The sequence below is a fragment of the Puma concolor genome, chromosome B1, assembly GCF_028749965.1.
Source record: "Puma concolor isolate L17-30 chromosome B1, mPumCon1.1.hap2, whole genome shotgun sequence".
NCBI classification, from domain to species: Eukaryota; Metazoa; Chordata; class Mammalia; order Carnivora; family Felidae; genus Puma; species Puma concolor.
Window position 1 is genome coordinate 147,510,315 of NC_141670.1, and position 13,168 is coordinate 147,523,482.

Genomic DNA, 13,168 nt, shown 5'->3' on the forward strand with positions numbered 1-13,168 from the left:
TAAGAAGAAAATACAAAATATGGCAATATGTTTATATACCTTCCCAATAAAACTTTTTAAAAATACCATATAAAATATTACGTAATATTCTAGTTTGATATCTTCTGACTACTTTTCTAAATGTCTGAGCTACCCCAAGGAGAAAGAAGAAACAAGTCCCAAAAATCATATGAACTATCTAGAGAGTAAACCACTTAGGACAATGAATGAATATGCCAAAAACAAAAACTTCTGCTTTTAACCTTAGAAGCTCTGGAAATATGTTTTCTATTAAGCCATTTAGAATGGGCTCAATAAAAAACAAATTTGCTAAATATGGAATCAACAAAGTTTCTTCTTATTTCCAGAAATTTCTTTGAGAAAGTGGATATAAAATTAAACCAGTAAAGTTGGATTCCAGATCCCTATTCCTTGCATAGACCATAGGAAGAGGACCCAGAGGATATGACAGGGCTGTCCTCAAGGCAGGTCATGGGGCTTAAAAATGAGTTGAGTCAAAGAAACTTAAGAGCCAAGGAGTTGTTTGGGCCTATTCAAAAGTATAAAAAAATTTTCCCTTTGTTATAAAGCTTGCGTTGTGAGACCCATGAATTAGGAGATTTTTCTTTCTCAGAAATACTGTTGTCTTCATTCTAAGTACCATTATAGTGAGATCACACACAACTCAGTGAAGCAGAAAAATCTCTCCTTCTTAGCTCAGGGGATTTCTAAATTCATTGGATCTAAAGGAGATGTCTAAAGACTTCTTTTTTAAATAAAAGCCTAAAGTAATTTAGGTTATCCTAGAAATCCTGATGGAGAAGAAGAGAGAGGAGAGTATCTTTAAAAAGAAATAGACATGAAGGGAAGAGAAAGTACATTATCCAAGACTAGAAAAGGCAGTCTGATTTGAGTTTCCACTAGGAATAAACATCCTGAACTTCTCTCAGATGCCCAGAAAGGTAACAGGGCTCTGGGAAAATGGTTGTATTTCACACCAGGAAAGTTAGACACAAGATTGGGAATTTCCAACTTGGCAAAGATTTCTGTGCTCCAAACATGGTTACTCTATCTGTGCTCCAAGCATGTAGCTCTGCACTTAAACAGACCATGTGGACTTAGAAAATTTGTCTTCAGGGATTGCAAGACCAAAGGAACATTCTTCAAATATTTTCTTTTTTATGTGTCTCCTGGGATCATTGAAGTATCTGAGAGATAGGTGGCAAAAATTAAGAAAGCCCCATTTATGGCTAAAATTAAAATCTCCTAAAACTCTAGGCGAATAAAGAGTAGGGTCAAATTTATATTATTTACTTAAAAAAAAGAAATGTGGGGGTGCCTGAACGGCTCAGTCAGTTTAGCAACCAGCTCTTGATTTCAGCTCAGGTCATGATCTTCTGGATCTTGTGATCGAGCCTTGTGTAGGGCTCTGTGCTGATAGTGAAGGGTCTGCTTGGGATTCTCTCTCTCCCCCTCTCTCTGCCTCTCCCATAGAAGCTCTCTCTCTCTCTCTCTCTCTCTCTCTCACACACACACAAAATAAATAAATAAACTTAGAAAATGAATCAACTGCCCATGTATTTATCAAGGCCAGCTGCCATACCTACGTATGAGATCCCTTCCACTTTCAGCTCTTCAAGGTCCTCACCACAGCAATTGACCCATCTTCTATTTCACCAACTTTCCTCTCTCTAGACCTGTGCTGTCCAAATTCAGCATTAGCATGTGTGACTATTTAAATTTAAATTAACTGCAATCAAATACAACTTCAAACCCAGTTCCTCAGTCATATTAGCCACATTTCCAGTGCTCAATAGCCATACGTGACTAGTGGTTACCATATAAGATGGCACAGCACAGATTTAAATGATAGGACATTTCTACCTAGTGAGAGTTTTATTGAGCAGCACTGTTCTAGGAAATTATCCCCATCTATAAATTCTGTAATCTTACATCTTAAAAAATCACACACACACACACACACACACACACACACACATATATATATATATATATATATATAAGCAAAAACTCTCCTGTCCTCCCTTCCTCCTCTGTGTACTGCTCTACTCTTCACCATCACTTACAGCATAATTCTTCAAAAGAGGATCTACACTTAGTTGTCTTTTTTTTTTTTTTTTGAGAGAGAGAGTGAGCATGAGCAGGGGAGAGGCAGAGGGACAGGGAAAGAGAATCATAAGCAGGCTCCATGCCCAGCTTGGAGCCCTACTCGGGGTTCCATTGTGACCATAAGATCACAACCTGAGGTGAAACCAAGAGTCCGTTGTTCAGCTGACTGGGCTACCCAGGCACCCCTACACTTAGCTGTCTTAACTTTTGTTTCTCTTTTGAGCTCAATTAAGGCTTTCATCTTCACTATTCTATATTAAGAAATTTTTTTTTTAAATTTTTTTTCAACGTTTTTTATTTATTTTTGGGACAGAGAGAGACAGAGCATGAACGGGGGAGGGGCAGAGAGAGAGGAAGACACAGAATCGGAAACAGGCTCCAGGCTCCGAGCCATCAGCCTGGAGCCCGACGCGGGGCTCGAACTCACGGACCGCGAGATCGTGACCTGGCTGAAGTCGGACGCCTAACTGACTGCGCCACCCAGGCGCCCCAAGAAATTTTTATCAAAGACACCAAAGACCCATCCATTACTAATTCCAATTGCCAATCAGTCCTTGTCTTAATCAACCAGAAACCCTAAACACAGCTGATCTGGAAGCATGTTTCTTCATTTGATTTCCAAGATACCACTCTCCCTTGATTCCCTTTCTACTTCTGTGCTATCCTTCTGAAGCTCCATGAATAGATCCACTTCATTAACTGTAGGACTCCCATTGTCTGATTTCTTTTTTCTCTCTGAATTCACTCCCTGAACAATCTTATGCAATCTCATTGCTTTAGATATCATCTTTACACTGATAAAATCCAAAATTTATATCTCTAGGCCAGACTTCTCTCTAAACTCCATACTCCTTTTCCAATTGCATCTTTGCAGTCACCATTTGAGTGCCTAGAAAACATCTCAAAGGTGGCATTTTCAAAATTAAACTCCTGCTTTCTCTCCTACACATGGCCCTGCTTCTCCTTAAGTCTTCCTATTTCAGTAAACACCTAGTCCATTCTCCAACCTGCTCAAGCATATATCTAAGATTGAGACATTTCTTAGTTCCCCTTTTGTTACCACTAAAATCCAGGCCACCATCATCTCTCACCTGGAGTACTGTCAAAGCCTCCTCCTCGGTCTAATTGGTCTACTTACTTCTATTATAACCCTACACTCTATTTTTAATTGGAACATATTCATCCTGAATGAATGAAAACAATACTTTTGTTAAAATACAAGTCTTATCATGTTCCTTCTCAGCTCAATATCTCCAGTGACTTCCCATCTCAGATAAAAGTTAAGATTTTATTTTTAAGTAATCTCTACACCCAATGTGGGGCTCGATCTCATAATCACTGACCGAGCCAGCCAGACACCCTTCAGAAGTTCTTCTGATCCCTATATGATCTCCTTCTGTGGCACCTTTCTGACCTCATCCTTTGCCACTTCTGTACTTTGCCCTACAGATTCTTCTGCAGTCTTCTCAAACTGGGCTTCTTATAGACACTTGCACATTTTAAGCGCATTCTCTCCGGGTCTTTCTCTACCTTGCATAACCTTCCTTCCTTCTTTCTGTTCTCTTTGCAAATGCAAAAACTTTAGAGAAGTTTCCTGACTACCCTAAAAAGCAGCAGTCCCTTAGCACTCTCTATTCCCTTTCCCTCCCTTGGTATTTGAATTAGCAATTTGTTCACTCTGCCAACACTTTTTTGTTTCCAAATTTGGCAGTAAAACTATCAAGATTAAATAAACATTTTTACAAAGAAACAGCAAATAAAACTGTCAAAGAAGTGTCATACTCTCTTATTTTCTCCATTCCCTTTCTTCTTTTATTACCTACAAATCAGCCTGCTCTGTTATCACTTAACCTAACATTATTTTTTATTCTAGTGTCCACATCCAGACTCCTGGGTTTTCATTTCTGTATACTTCTTACATGGAGTGTCTTCTAAACCACTTACTTCCCTTAAATGTGAACTTACTCATTATAAGTAAGTACATGCATCTGTCTGCTTCATTAGGTCTTCTAGTGTATCTATGCTTCAACATTATAAAAAAACACATTATTTAATTATAAATTGATTTCTCTTTGTTTCTGCCTTATATTATGGATAGGACATTATATTGAGTTCCACCCAATTATGTGTACAAAGGGATTATATTGCTTCTGCATTTCATTTTTAGAAATTTAGATAACATTTATTATAATAAGGATGAGTTTATACCTAAATGGTTGTAAACACCTGCTCTAATCCCACTCCCTGATTTAACAGATGAGGAAACAAAAGCAGAGGCTCCCAAAGACCACGATGCTGGTGCCAGAGGCAGGTTGGCACAGGGCAAGTTGTACAATGACTTTCACTCACTCCTCTCCTACAAAACATTGCCTCAATCTGGTTTCAATTCTAAAATAATTAATAGAAATACTTGTTGAATTACCCTTCTTGCCTAAGAATTTTTCTTTGAAAGGGACATTTTATTCCTAATTGGATTCTCTGAAATCACATCAATGAAATTTTAACCTTAATTGGATTATCTGAAATTACCTCAACACTTCATCTTTTATAGAAGTCCATAATTTAAGACACTTGGCCTTTTATAAAAAATAGAGTATTCCGGCTCATAAATATAACCTTTCAAAGAGCCATCACACACAATCATATTATTGTGCTGTTGGTTTTAAGTGTTCAGCTTCTGTTGATTGGTCAGTGAAGTCACCCCACAGACACTCTTATATTTCAGTATCAAATGCATACAAAGTGCTTACATTGTAGGAATGTCTTTAATTCCCATGGAATAATTCAATATTCAGACATGAAATCAAACATTGCATGCAGAGGTCTGCCAAATAGCAGCTTTTCAAATTTAACATGCAAACATGAAATGTTTAGCAGACATATGCCCCAGATTGTGGATTAAAATGTATTTTGCTTATAAAAATCAAATTGATTGAGGCCCTACATTGTGTGCAATACATGGTAATGAGCTGTGAAACCAGAATTTGTCTTAGATGACCTCAAGGTTATCTTAGAGTTTCACTTCATGTAAATCTTTGATTTTATTTACTTACTATCAAGTAGATTAATTGTGTGCTATGCCTATGTTCAGATCTGAGTGTTTTCCACAAATATGTTCAGAAATGTTTATGTTTCTGCCATAGCATGAGTTACAGTGTTCTGTATTAAAGTTACTTGGATATGTGCCTGGCCTCTGCAACACTCATGTTTATTAAGCAAATATGTTTTGAGCTCCTTCTATGTACTAGTTGCCAGGAATATGGAGATAAATATGATGTTCTTTGACCCTGCATCATGGAACCACGTCTTTCATCTGTGTTCCTCCATATTATGGCTTAATAAGATTCTTTGCTCAACATACGTTTATAAAGTTGAGCAAAAGAGAATAATAAGTACAGTTAAGAAGGAAATAACAAACATGCTGTTGATAGAAGAATCCAGTAGGCCTAGCCCAGCCCAGAAGCCCAAGAGCCTTGGGCCTATTTTGTCTTATGTATTTTAGTTTTTCATACCTTAAAAAATATATATGTATATTCAGAATAGGCAGTGGGAGATTCTAGCTCCTTCCCTGGGAGACACCAAAAGAGGTGGGTGGGGGTGGGGGTGGGGAATAAAGTTATAAAGGAGGCAGGGAAATGTTCCCATTTTAGGTCATTAACACTCTGGCTTGAACCAAGTCAAAAACATTATCTAAATAAAATTGTAATACACCAAAACACTCTCATTTGTATTGATTACCACTGAAAAGCACTGAATTAGCAGTGTGTTTCTTTTCTTCCTAGGGATGACTGATGATGATAAGAGCACACAAATCAACTTGACTAAAATGTCAGGAGATAACTTGAAAGTCATCTTTGATTTCTCTCCCAGAAAGAAATCTTCTGACCTTCTTAATCTCATTCAAGTAAAGTGTTAACATGGGCAATTCCTTTTCATCTCCTGCTAGTGGTCACTCCCAGGAAATGAGTTCAGAAGTCTATCCATTCTTTTTTTCCTCTAAATTGGCTTCAAGAGGAGTTCAGAGGTTAGAGGCACCCCACCTCTTTCTAGCCCCTTGACCTAGTGCTTTGGGTCCAGCCAGACCATCCTTCTATCGTCCCACAATTCCTAACATTTTTTACTCATGAAAACAATCTGTATCTAAACCTTGTTGACCTCTTCTTTCTAATAAAATACTTGAAATCCTCACCACCTATGTAGTGGTAAGTATAACTGTTCTCAGCATTTGAGAACCTTACATTTCTAGAGCTCTGTGACCATTCATAGTGATTAAAATAGGTAGGGCAGGCACGTAGACATATCTAAGACTTCTTTTTTTTTTCTTTTTTCTTTCCATGTGCCCACTCAGGAGTACTTGACCCTGTTGCCTGCTCCCTTGTTCTTGAAAATCTTTTTTCCCTTGGCTTCCCCAACATTACACAATTCCGATTCCATATTTTCTCTATGGCTACAACCGCATCAGTTTATTCTGCTGTCTCTTTTTTCTTCTGTGTTTTAAAAATATTGGTGTTTCTCCCTCTGAATCTTTCTTCTTTCATTAGAATTCCCTTACTCAAGTTACTATTGAGTTGCTAATAACTCCCAATCTGTATTTTTAACCTAGACCTCTCTCCTGAATGAAAGAACTACCATCTGCTGTCTCTTGGACACACCCATTGGGTGGCTTCTGGTTTTCACCAGACCAGTCAATCCAAACCTGATCCATCATCTCCCTCTTCACCATAGTCTTCTCCACACTGTCTGCTTATACTCTAACACCTACACACACTGAACTTCCCTCAGTTCTTAAAAGTGACATGTTCTCTGTTGCATTGGGCTTCTATACAAGCTTGCCCCTCTTCTGGGAATATTCTTCCTTCACCCACACAAGGAGACTTTATACATAAATTTTTATGCATAAATTTTTTTTGTTTTATTTATATATCAGTTCTTGGGTCATAGGTAGTTTAAATATCTCTTCTTTTCTTTTTTTTCTGCGGTTTTATTATTAAAATGTTATCCAATGAACACATATGCCTTTTATATTTAAAAATCCAACAATTAACATAGGCATACTTGTGACCCATTAGTTCCATTCTGGATATATATTTTAAAAAGTGCAAATATATACCTTTTTTTTCACTAATGATCTGATTACTTGTGAGAATTTTTGCCCTTTCAAATTACTTAAAGGCAAATATATTAGAAGTTTTAAAATGATAGTTGGTACTAGGTGAGGGGTACAGTGGACTGCTTTGTACTATCCTTGCAACTTCCTATTAACCTATTTCAAAATAAAGAGTTAAAAATATAATAGTCATTGACATAAATATTATATAGTAACTATAAGTAACATTCCTCTGAAAACTAAAATTTAGCTGGCAACTGAATGTGTGAAACACAAGGAATCATTGACATGATCTGTATTCAGTGCTACTTTATGGTTTAAAAAAAAACATTCCTTTAAATGAATCATTTGAATTACTCATATTTCTTGAAATATAAATATCAAAGAGGTAAGTGTTGAACCATCGTTCAATAAGACTATATATTTTCTTTTCCTGATTCCTAGGCTCAGTGACCCCAGAAGTTCATAGACTAGGAAGCCTTAGTGTAAAAGCCAGAATGAAAAATAAATGAAGAAAAGTGTGATCGGGTTTCAATGACAAATGAGGATTGCAAAACAAAGAATGTATAGTCAATTGCTATTTTCCTTTTTCTGGAAAGTGTCCCTCTTTCAGGAGGAAAGATGGTCTGGAGAGGGCATGAAAGAGGAAGAGGGAGGTACACACAGCAAAGCCAAGGCTGGATTGCCTAGTGTGGCAGTCAACAACCACCACAACCGTGAGCATCCTCTTCCTCATGCTTCTGTGTCCCCTCCTCCCTTAACACTCATCTCCTTCTTGTCCAGCTCTCCCCAAGCGATCAATACATCAGTCATGCAAATAAAAAAGTTAAAATATCCCTAGAATCTTATGGCCAAAACAGAGCTCCTGATACTCCCTCTACAAACCAGCTCATTCATAAGGTTTCCTCAAGTTGATAAATGGTACTGTTACCTACTTAGTTGCTCAAGTCAAAAGCCAAGAACTTATCTTTGATTTCTTCTTTTTTCCTGTCACAATGCTATTTAATACATCAATAATAATAATAATAATCCATCAATAATACACCTTTGATATTCAAAATGCATCTCAAACTTGTCTGCATCTCTTCATCTCCACTGCTACTACCTGGGTCCAAACATCTCTTATCTGGATACAACCGTTGGGGTGATCATTTAAAAAACACAAATTCAAATCAAATTATGGCTCTGCTTAAGAACTTCCAATGACTTCCCACAATAACTAGAATAAAATAATGACTCTTTATCATAGCTTCTCAGAAGCTCAAACTCAGGCCCATCTTTGCCTCTTAGGAGGTGCTCATTCTGCCCTAGCTGCCCAGGCTTTTTTCTGATATTCAAACAGTCCAAGTTCAGTACTATCTTAGGGTCTTATGCTTTTCCTGGAAAACTCTGTCCCAGAGTTGTGTGTGGCTCAAATCACAGCTCAAATATCATCACCATCTAACAGAGGCTTGTTCTGAACACCCAAACTAAACTAACTCTCTCACTGTGAAATAATTATTGTGTTCATCATTCATTGTTTATTGTTCTGCCCTTCCCAATTCCATGTAAATTCTAGGTAAGCAGAGATTACTGATATCTGGGGGTCCTAGAATCACCTGACACATCATAACCTCTTTAAAAGAATGTATTGGCAATTTTTTGGTCCATTTTTTTCCTCTGTTGCCTTTCATCAGGATAACTAAAATACAAATAAATACAAATAAATACAAATAAAATACAAATAAAATACAACAAAAAAGACTAATAAGAAGAAAGATTGTAGGGGTCATGGAAAGGCTGCTCAAAATGTGCCATTTTGGCATATTGATTTATTTTAAGTGAAAGTTACCTGTGGAGCATGGGTGGCTCAGTTGGTTGAGCTCGGCTCAGGTCATGATCTCACAGTTCATGGATTGGAGCCGTGCATTGAGCTCTATGCCGACAGCACAGAGCCTGGAGCCTGCTTCAGATTCTGTGTTTCCCTCTCTGTCTGCCCCTCACCCACTCATGCTCTGTCTCTCCTGCTCTCAAAAAAAAAAAAAAAAAAAATTAAAAAAAATTACTTAAGAGACAGTGTATACAAGGACACTCAGAACCTGTCCCCCTGGAAGTAGGAAATAAGCCTGTCATGTAAAGACACCCTCCCGGTACAAGAAAGAGATATACTTATCACCAGAGGTAGGAAATTTAGAGCTAAGAAGGCTATATACACAAACCTTGTTACTTTGTACTAATCTATGACATTAGCCCAAATTCTGCTTAGAATTTCTTATTACTTGAAGCTCCCAAATTCAAGTTTTCTTTGGACAGGTCAATTCTTCACAGATTTACTGCCTTTGTATACAAAGTATAAAAACTACCTACCTTGGTCATTTCTTTAGGTCTTGATTTCATTACTGGGCCTTTGTGTGTGTGCGTAATACAACTTTGGTTCTTTTCGCCTGTTAATCCATCTCATGTAAATTTAATTCTTAGCCTAGCTAGAAGAACTCTGGACAGAGGAAAATTTCTTCTTACTCTTTAAGATCAAGAAATAACATATCAAAGGGAATAGAGCAATTACTCCAGATTGCTCAACATGAAATTAAAAAGAGAGAGAGAGACAAGAGAGAGACAGAGAGAGAGAGACCAGTATACCTGTCAAAGGAGAAATAGAACAATTCCTCTGGATTGTTCAACATGAAATAAAGAGGGGGGTGGGGGAGAGAGACCAGTATACCTGCCAAAGGAGACATATGCAAACTGCACACAGGCGGAGTTCAATGAAGTTGTCTCTTGATTTGGGTTAGTGTGACCATTACGCAAATACTTTTGCCTGCTTTTATTTTAGTGAGCATTCTTTTCCACCATAGATTTTGGGTGGAGTAATCATTGTGCTTGCAAAATTATCAATATACTATACTTGATTGAGACAAAAATGAAATCAAAACATTCGTCCCCCTGTAATGACTGTCACAGTGCTGAACCTCCCCCGGTTGCCATAGGCCTCTTTCCATCTGATGCATCAAAACTTCTTTTTGATTTTAAAAGAGAGTAAAAGAGAAAGAGAGCTGGAGATTTAGATAATCATCCATTGAATTTTATATATAAAATAGTGAATATACTTTATATATATATATATATATATATATATATATATATATATATATATATATTTGTGACTGAGACACACCTAACGACTGGGGGATTTGTCACCCTTGCTCTTGATGTATATTTGTTCTCTATGAGTGAATCATACATGTTAAAAGTTACCCATGCTAAGACTCCAGTCAAAGTGATGAGTTAAAACCAGTTTCCTTTGTTTTTTGAGCAGAGAGATCTCTATTTACCTAAGATGTGTCCTTTTGTTTGCAGATAAATAATTGGCCAACACACAAGGCACTTCCCTATCTCATTAGCCAAGGCAAGTAACAGAATAATGAACTCTACCTAAAATCATTCTCTGTGACTAGTAGGAAAAGAAGTCGGTTACTGTGCTTAAAATATCAACTGATGTCATCCTATAATTCCACAGGACTATGGAACAATTGTTGGAGAGCTTCAATTAGGTTATTCTTTTTTTTAATTCTTTTTTTTTTTATTTTATTTTAGAGACTGAGAAAGAGCATGAGTTGGGGAGAATGGCAGAGGGGGAGAGGGAGAGAGAATCTTAAGCAGACTCCACTCTCAGTGAGAGCCCCATGTAGGACTCGGTCCCACAACCCCTGGGATCATGACCTGAGCCAAAATCAAGAGTCGGTTCAACTGACTGAGCCATCCAGGTGCACTTTCAATGAGGTTATTCTTAAGGTAGAAAATTTGCTAGAATTCTATGTGATGACAAAACAAGTTTAGTCAAAAAAAATGACCTGAACAGTGAATATAGTGAGGAAGAAAAACAGCCACCTTTGGTTTGTTGGAAATACCTATTTGTTTGGAACACCTTACACCTTCCTCCATCCAGCCTCAGTCTTGGGCTAAATTATGACCCACAGTTCTAGTAAGAACCTACCTGTTGCCTGCAGGACTCCAGGTCTTCTTGCAGAGTATTTTGTCTCTATTGTCACTGCTTGAGAAAAGGGAAGGTGCTTCTGCAATATGAACCAATAATGGGAAACCACGAAAAGCAGAACGTTGTCCTGGAAAAAAATCCCAACGTCAGAATCAGGAACTTTGTTCCTACCCCCCATATGACTTCTCTGGGCCTCATATTCCAGAATATAAAGTAAGCATAGAGATCTTCTGGGTTTCATTAAACTCTAAAAACAAAATAAAAAATAAATTAAAAAGTCATTGCAGTAAAGCTTTCCTTAGGCAATAAATGATTAAGATTATATCTGCATTGAGCTATCAGAAGAATGAAGACATTGTATTAGTAAAGAGAAACTCATTAAAATCATCTCTAAAGAAACTGTTTTTATTGGAAACACTAAAAATGTCACCTTCCAACTGATGATATCAGCACAAAGAGCAGTAAATATGTCACAACTTTTCTAAATGAGCTGTTTTCAGTTCAGTTCAACCAGTATTTACTGAGATTCTAATTTGTAGAAAACATTAGCTTGACCTTGGACACCACCACAGAGAGCTGTTTCTCATCATTGAGGGCTTGTACTTTGCAGATTTTTTTTTTCACAAGTAGGAACAGGTTTCCCTTATTGTTGAAGAACACACATTGAGTTTTTTGTTTTTTGTGTTTGTTTGTTTGTTTTTATTTTTGTTTGGCGGGAAGTAGGGGGAATGGTGAGAAAAACACTGTCGATAACCTAAACTTTCCAAATGGTAATCCTGGAGTCAAGACCTTTACATTCATCAAATCCTCACTTACCTTAAATGCTTAGAAGTGAAGGGAGCCTTGGAACAACAGAGCTGGTCCATAGAGAAAAAGACTCTTTGCACCAAGGTTGGATCAACTGAAAGAAAAAAAAAAATGGAGAATAAGTATCCACGAGGAGGCTGCAGCCAGTGGTCAGAGCCCAGAGAATTAACACGCTCAAGTCTGAGAGTCTAAAATCTGGGATAGCACAATCAGGTGAGTGGGAGAAACAGCCGTTTTACAGTGTACATGATACTTGCAAATGAGCGTGCTTGGATGTATATACTTCTACAAATTCGAGATCTCTTCCTTCTTCCCTTTTTTACTCCATCCAGGTTTCTGCCTGGCCCTTGCATGGCTGCACTCTCTACGGGTCCCTGGCTAGTCCAACAGAATTGCCACCAGATACTACCACTTAGGTGGAAATAAGAGCACAATTCCTTGCGTTACCATGTCATTAATACCCACAGAATGGCTGAAGGGCCTTTGCACTTACTGTTCTTCCTCCAGATACATGCCTGGCTCACCCCCTCACCTCCTTCAAGTGTCAGCTCAAATGTGGCATCATCCAAGAGGTCTCCCTTCTCTTTATTCCCCTGCTGGTTTCTATCCACTCATACACTATATTTTTTTTCATATCCCTAATAACCCCCTGACATATGTTTTCGTGTAAATATATTAATTTGTTTCTATGCTTTGCTTGTGTCATGACTAGAAAGTAAGGTCCATGAGAGTGGGGACTTCCATTTGCCCATTGCTGAATCCTAGCACTGATAACAATGCTTGGCTTAGTGTAGGTGCCTAACAGATATTTGTTGAGTGCATTGATTAAATGCACTCAATACATTTAATCATCCTTTAGAAGAAGCCACACCACTGGTCAGGTAGAGAAAGAAATTGTCAAGACAAGACCATTTTCTACCACCCGGCTTTTCTTATTTTATGCCTTCCAAAGGCTTGATGATAGTTGCCTCTCAGAAGAGGAATTAACAGATCATGGACAATGTAGAAGATCTTTTGTTCCTTGTTTTCTGGCTCTGACCATAAAACTGTAATTTTTCTAGGGGAAATAGCTACAAAGCATGTTACACACTCAATTGTTCTGATAACAAAGCAGCAGTTAAGTTTAAGGGAAGGGCCCTGACAGGAATGTAGATGATACATAAGGTAACATG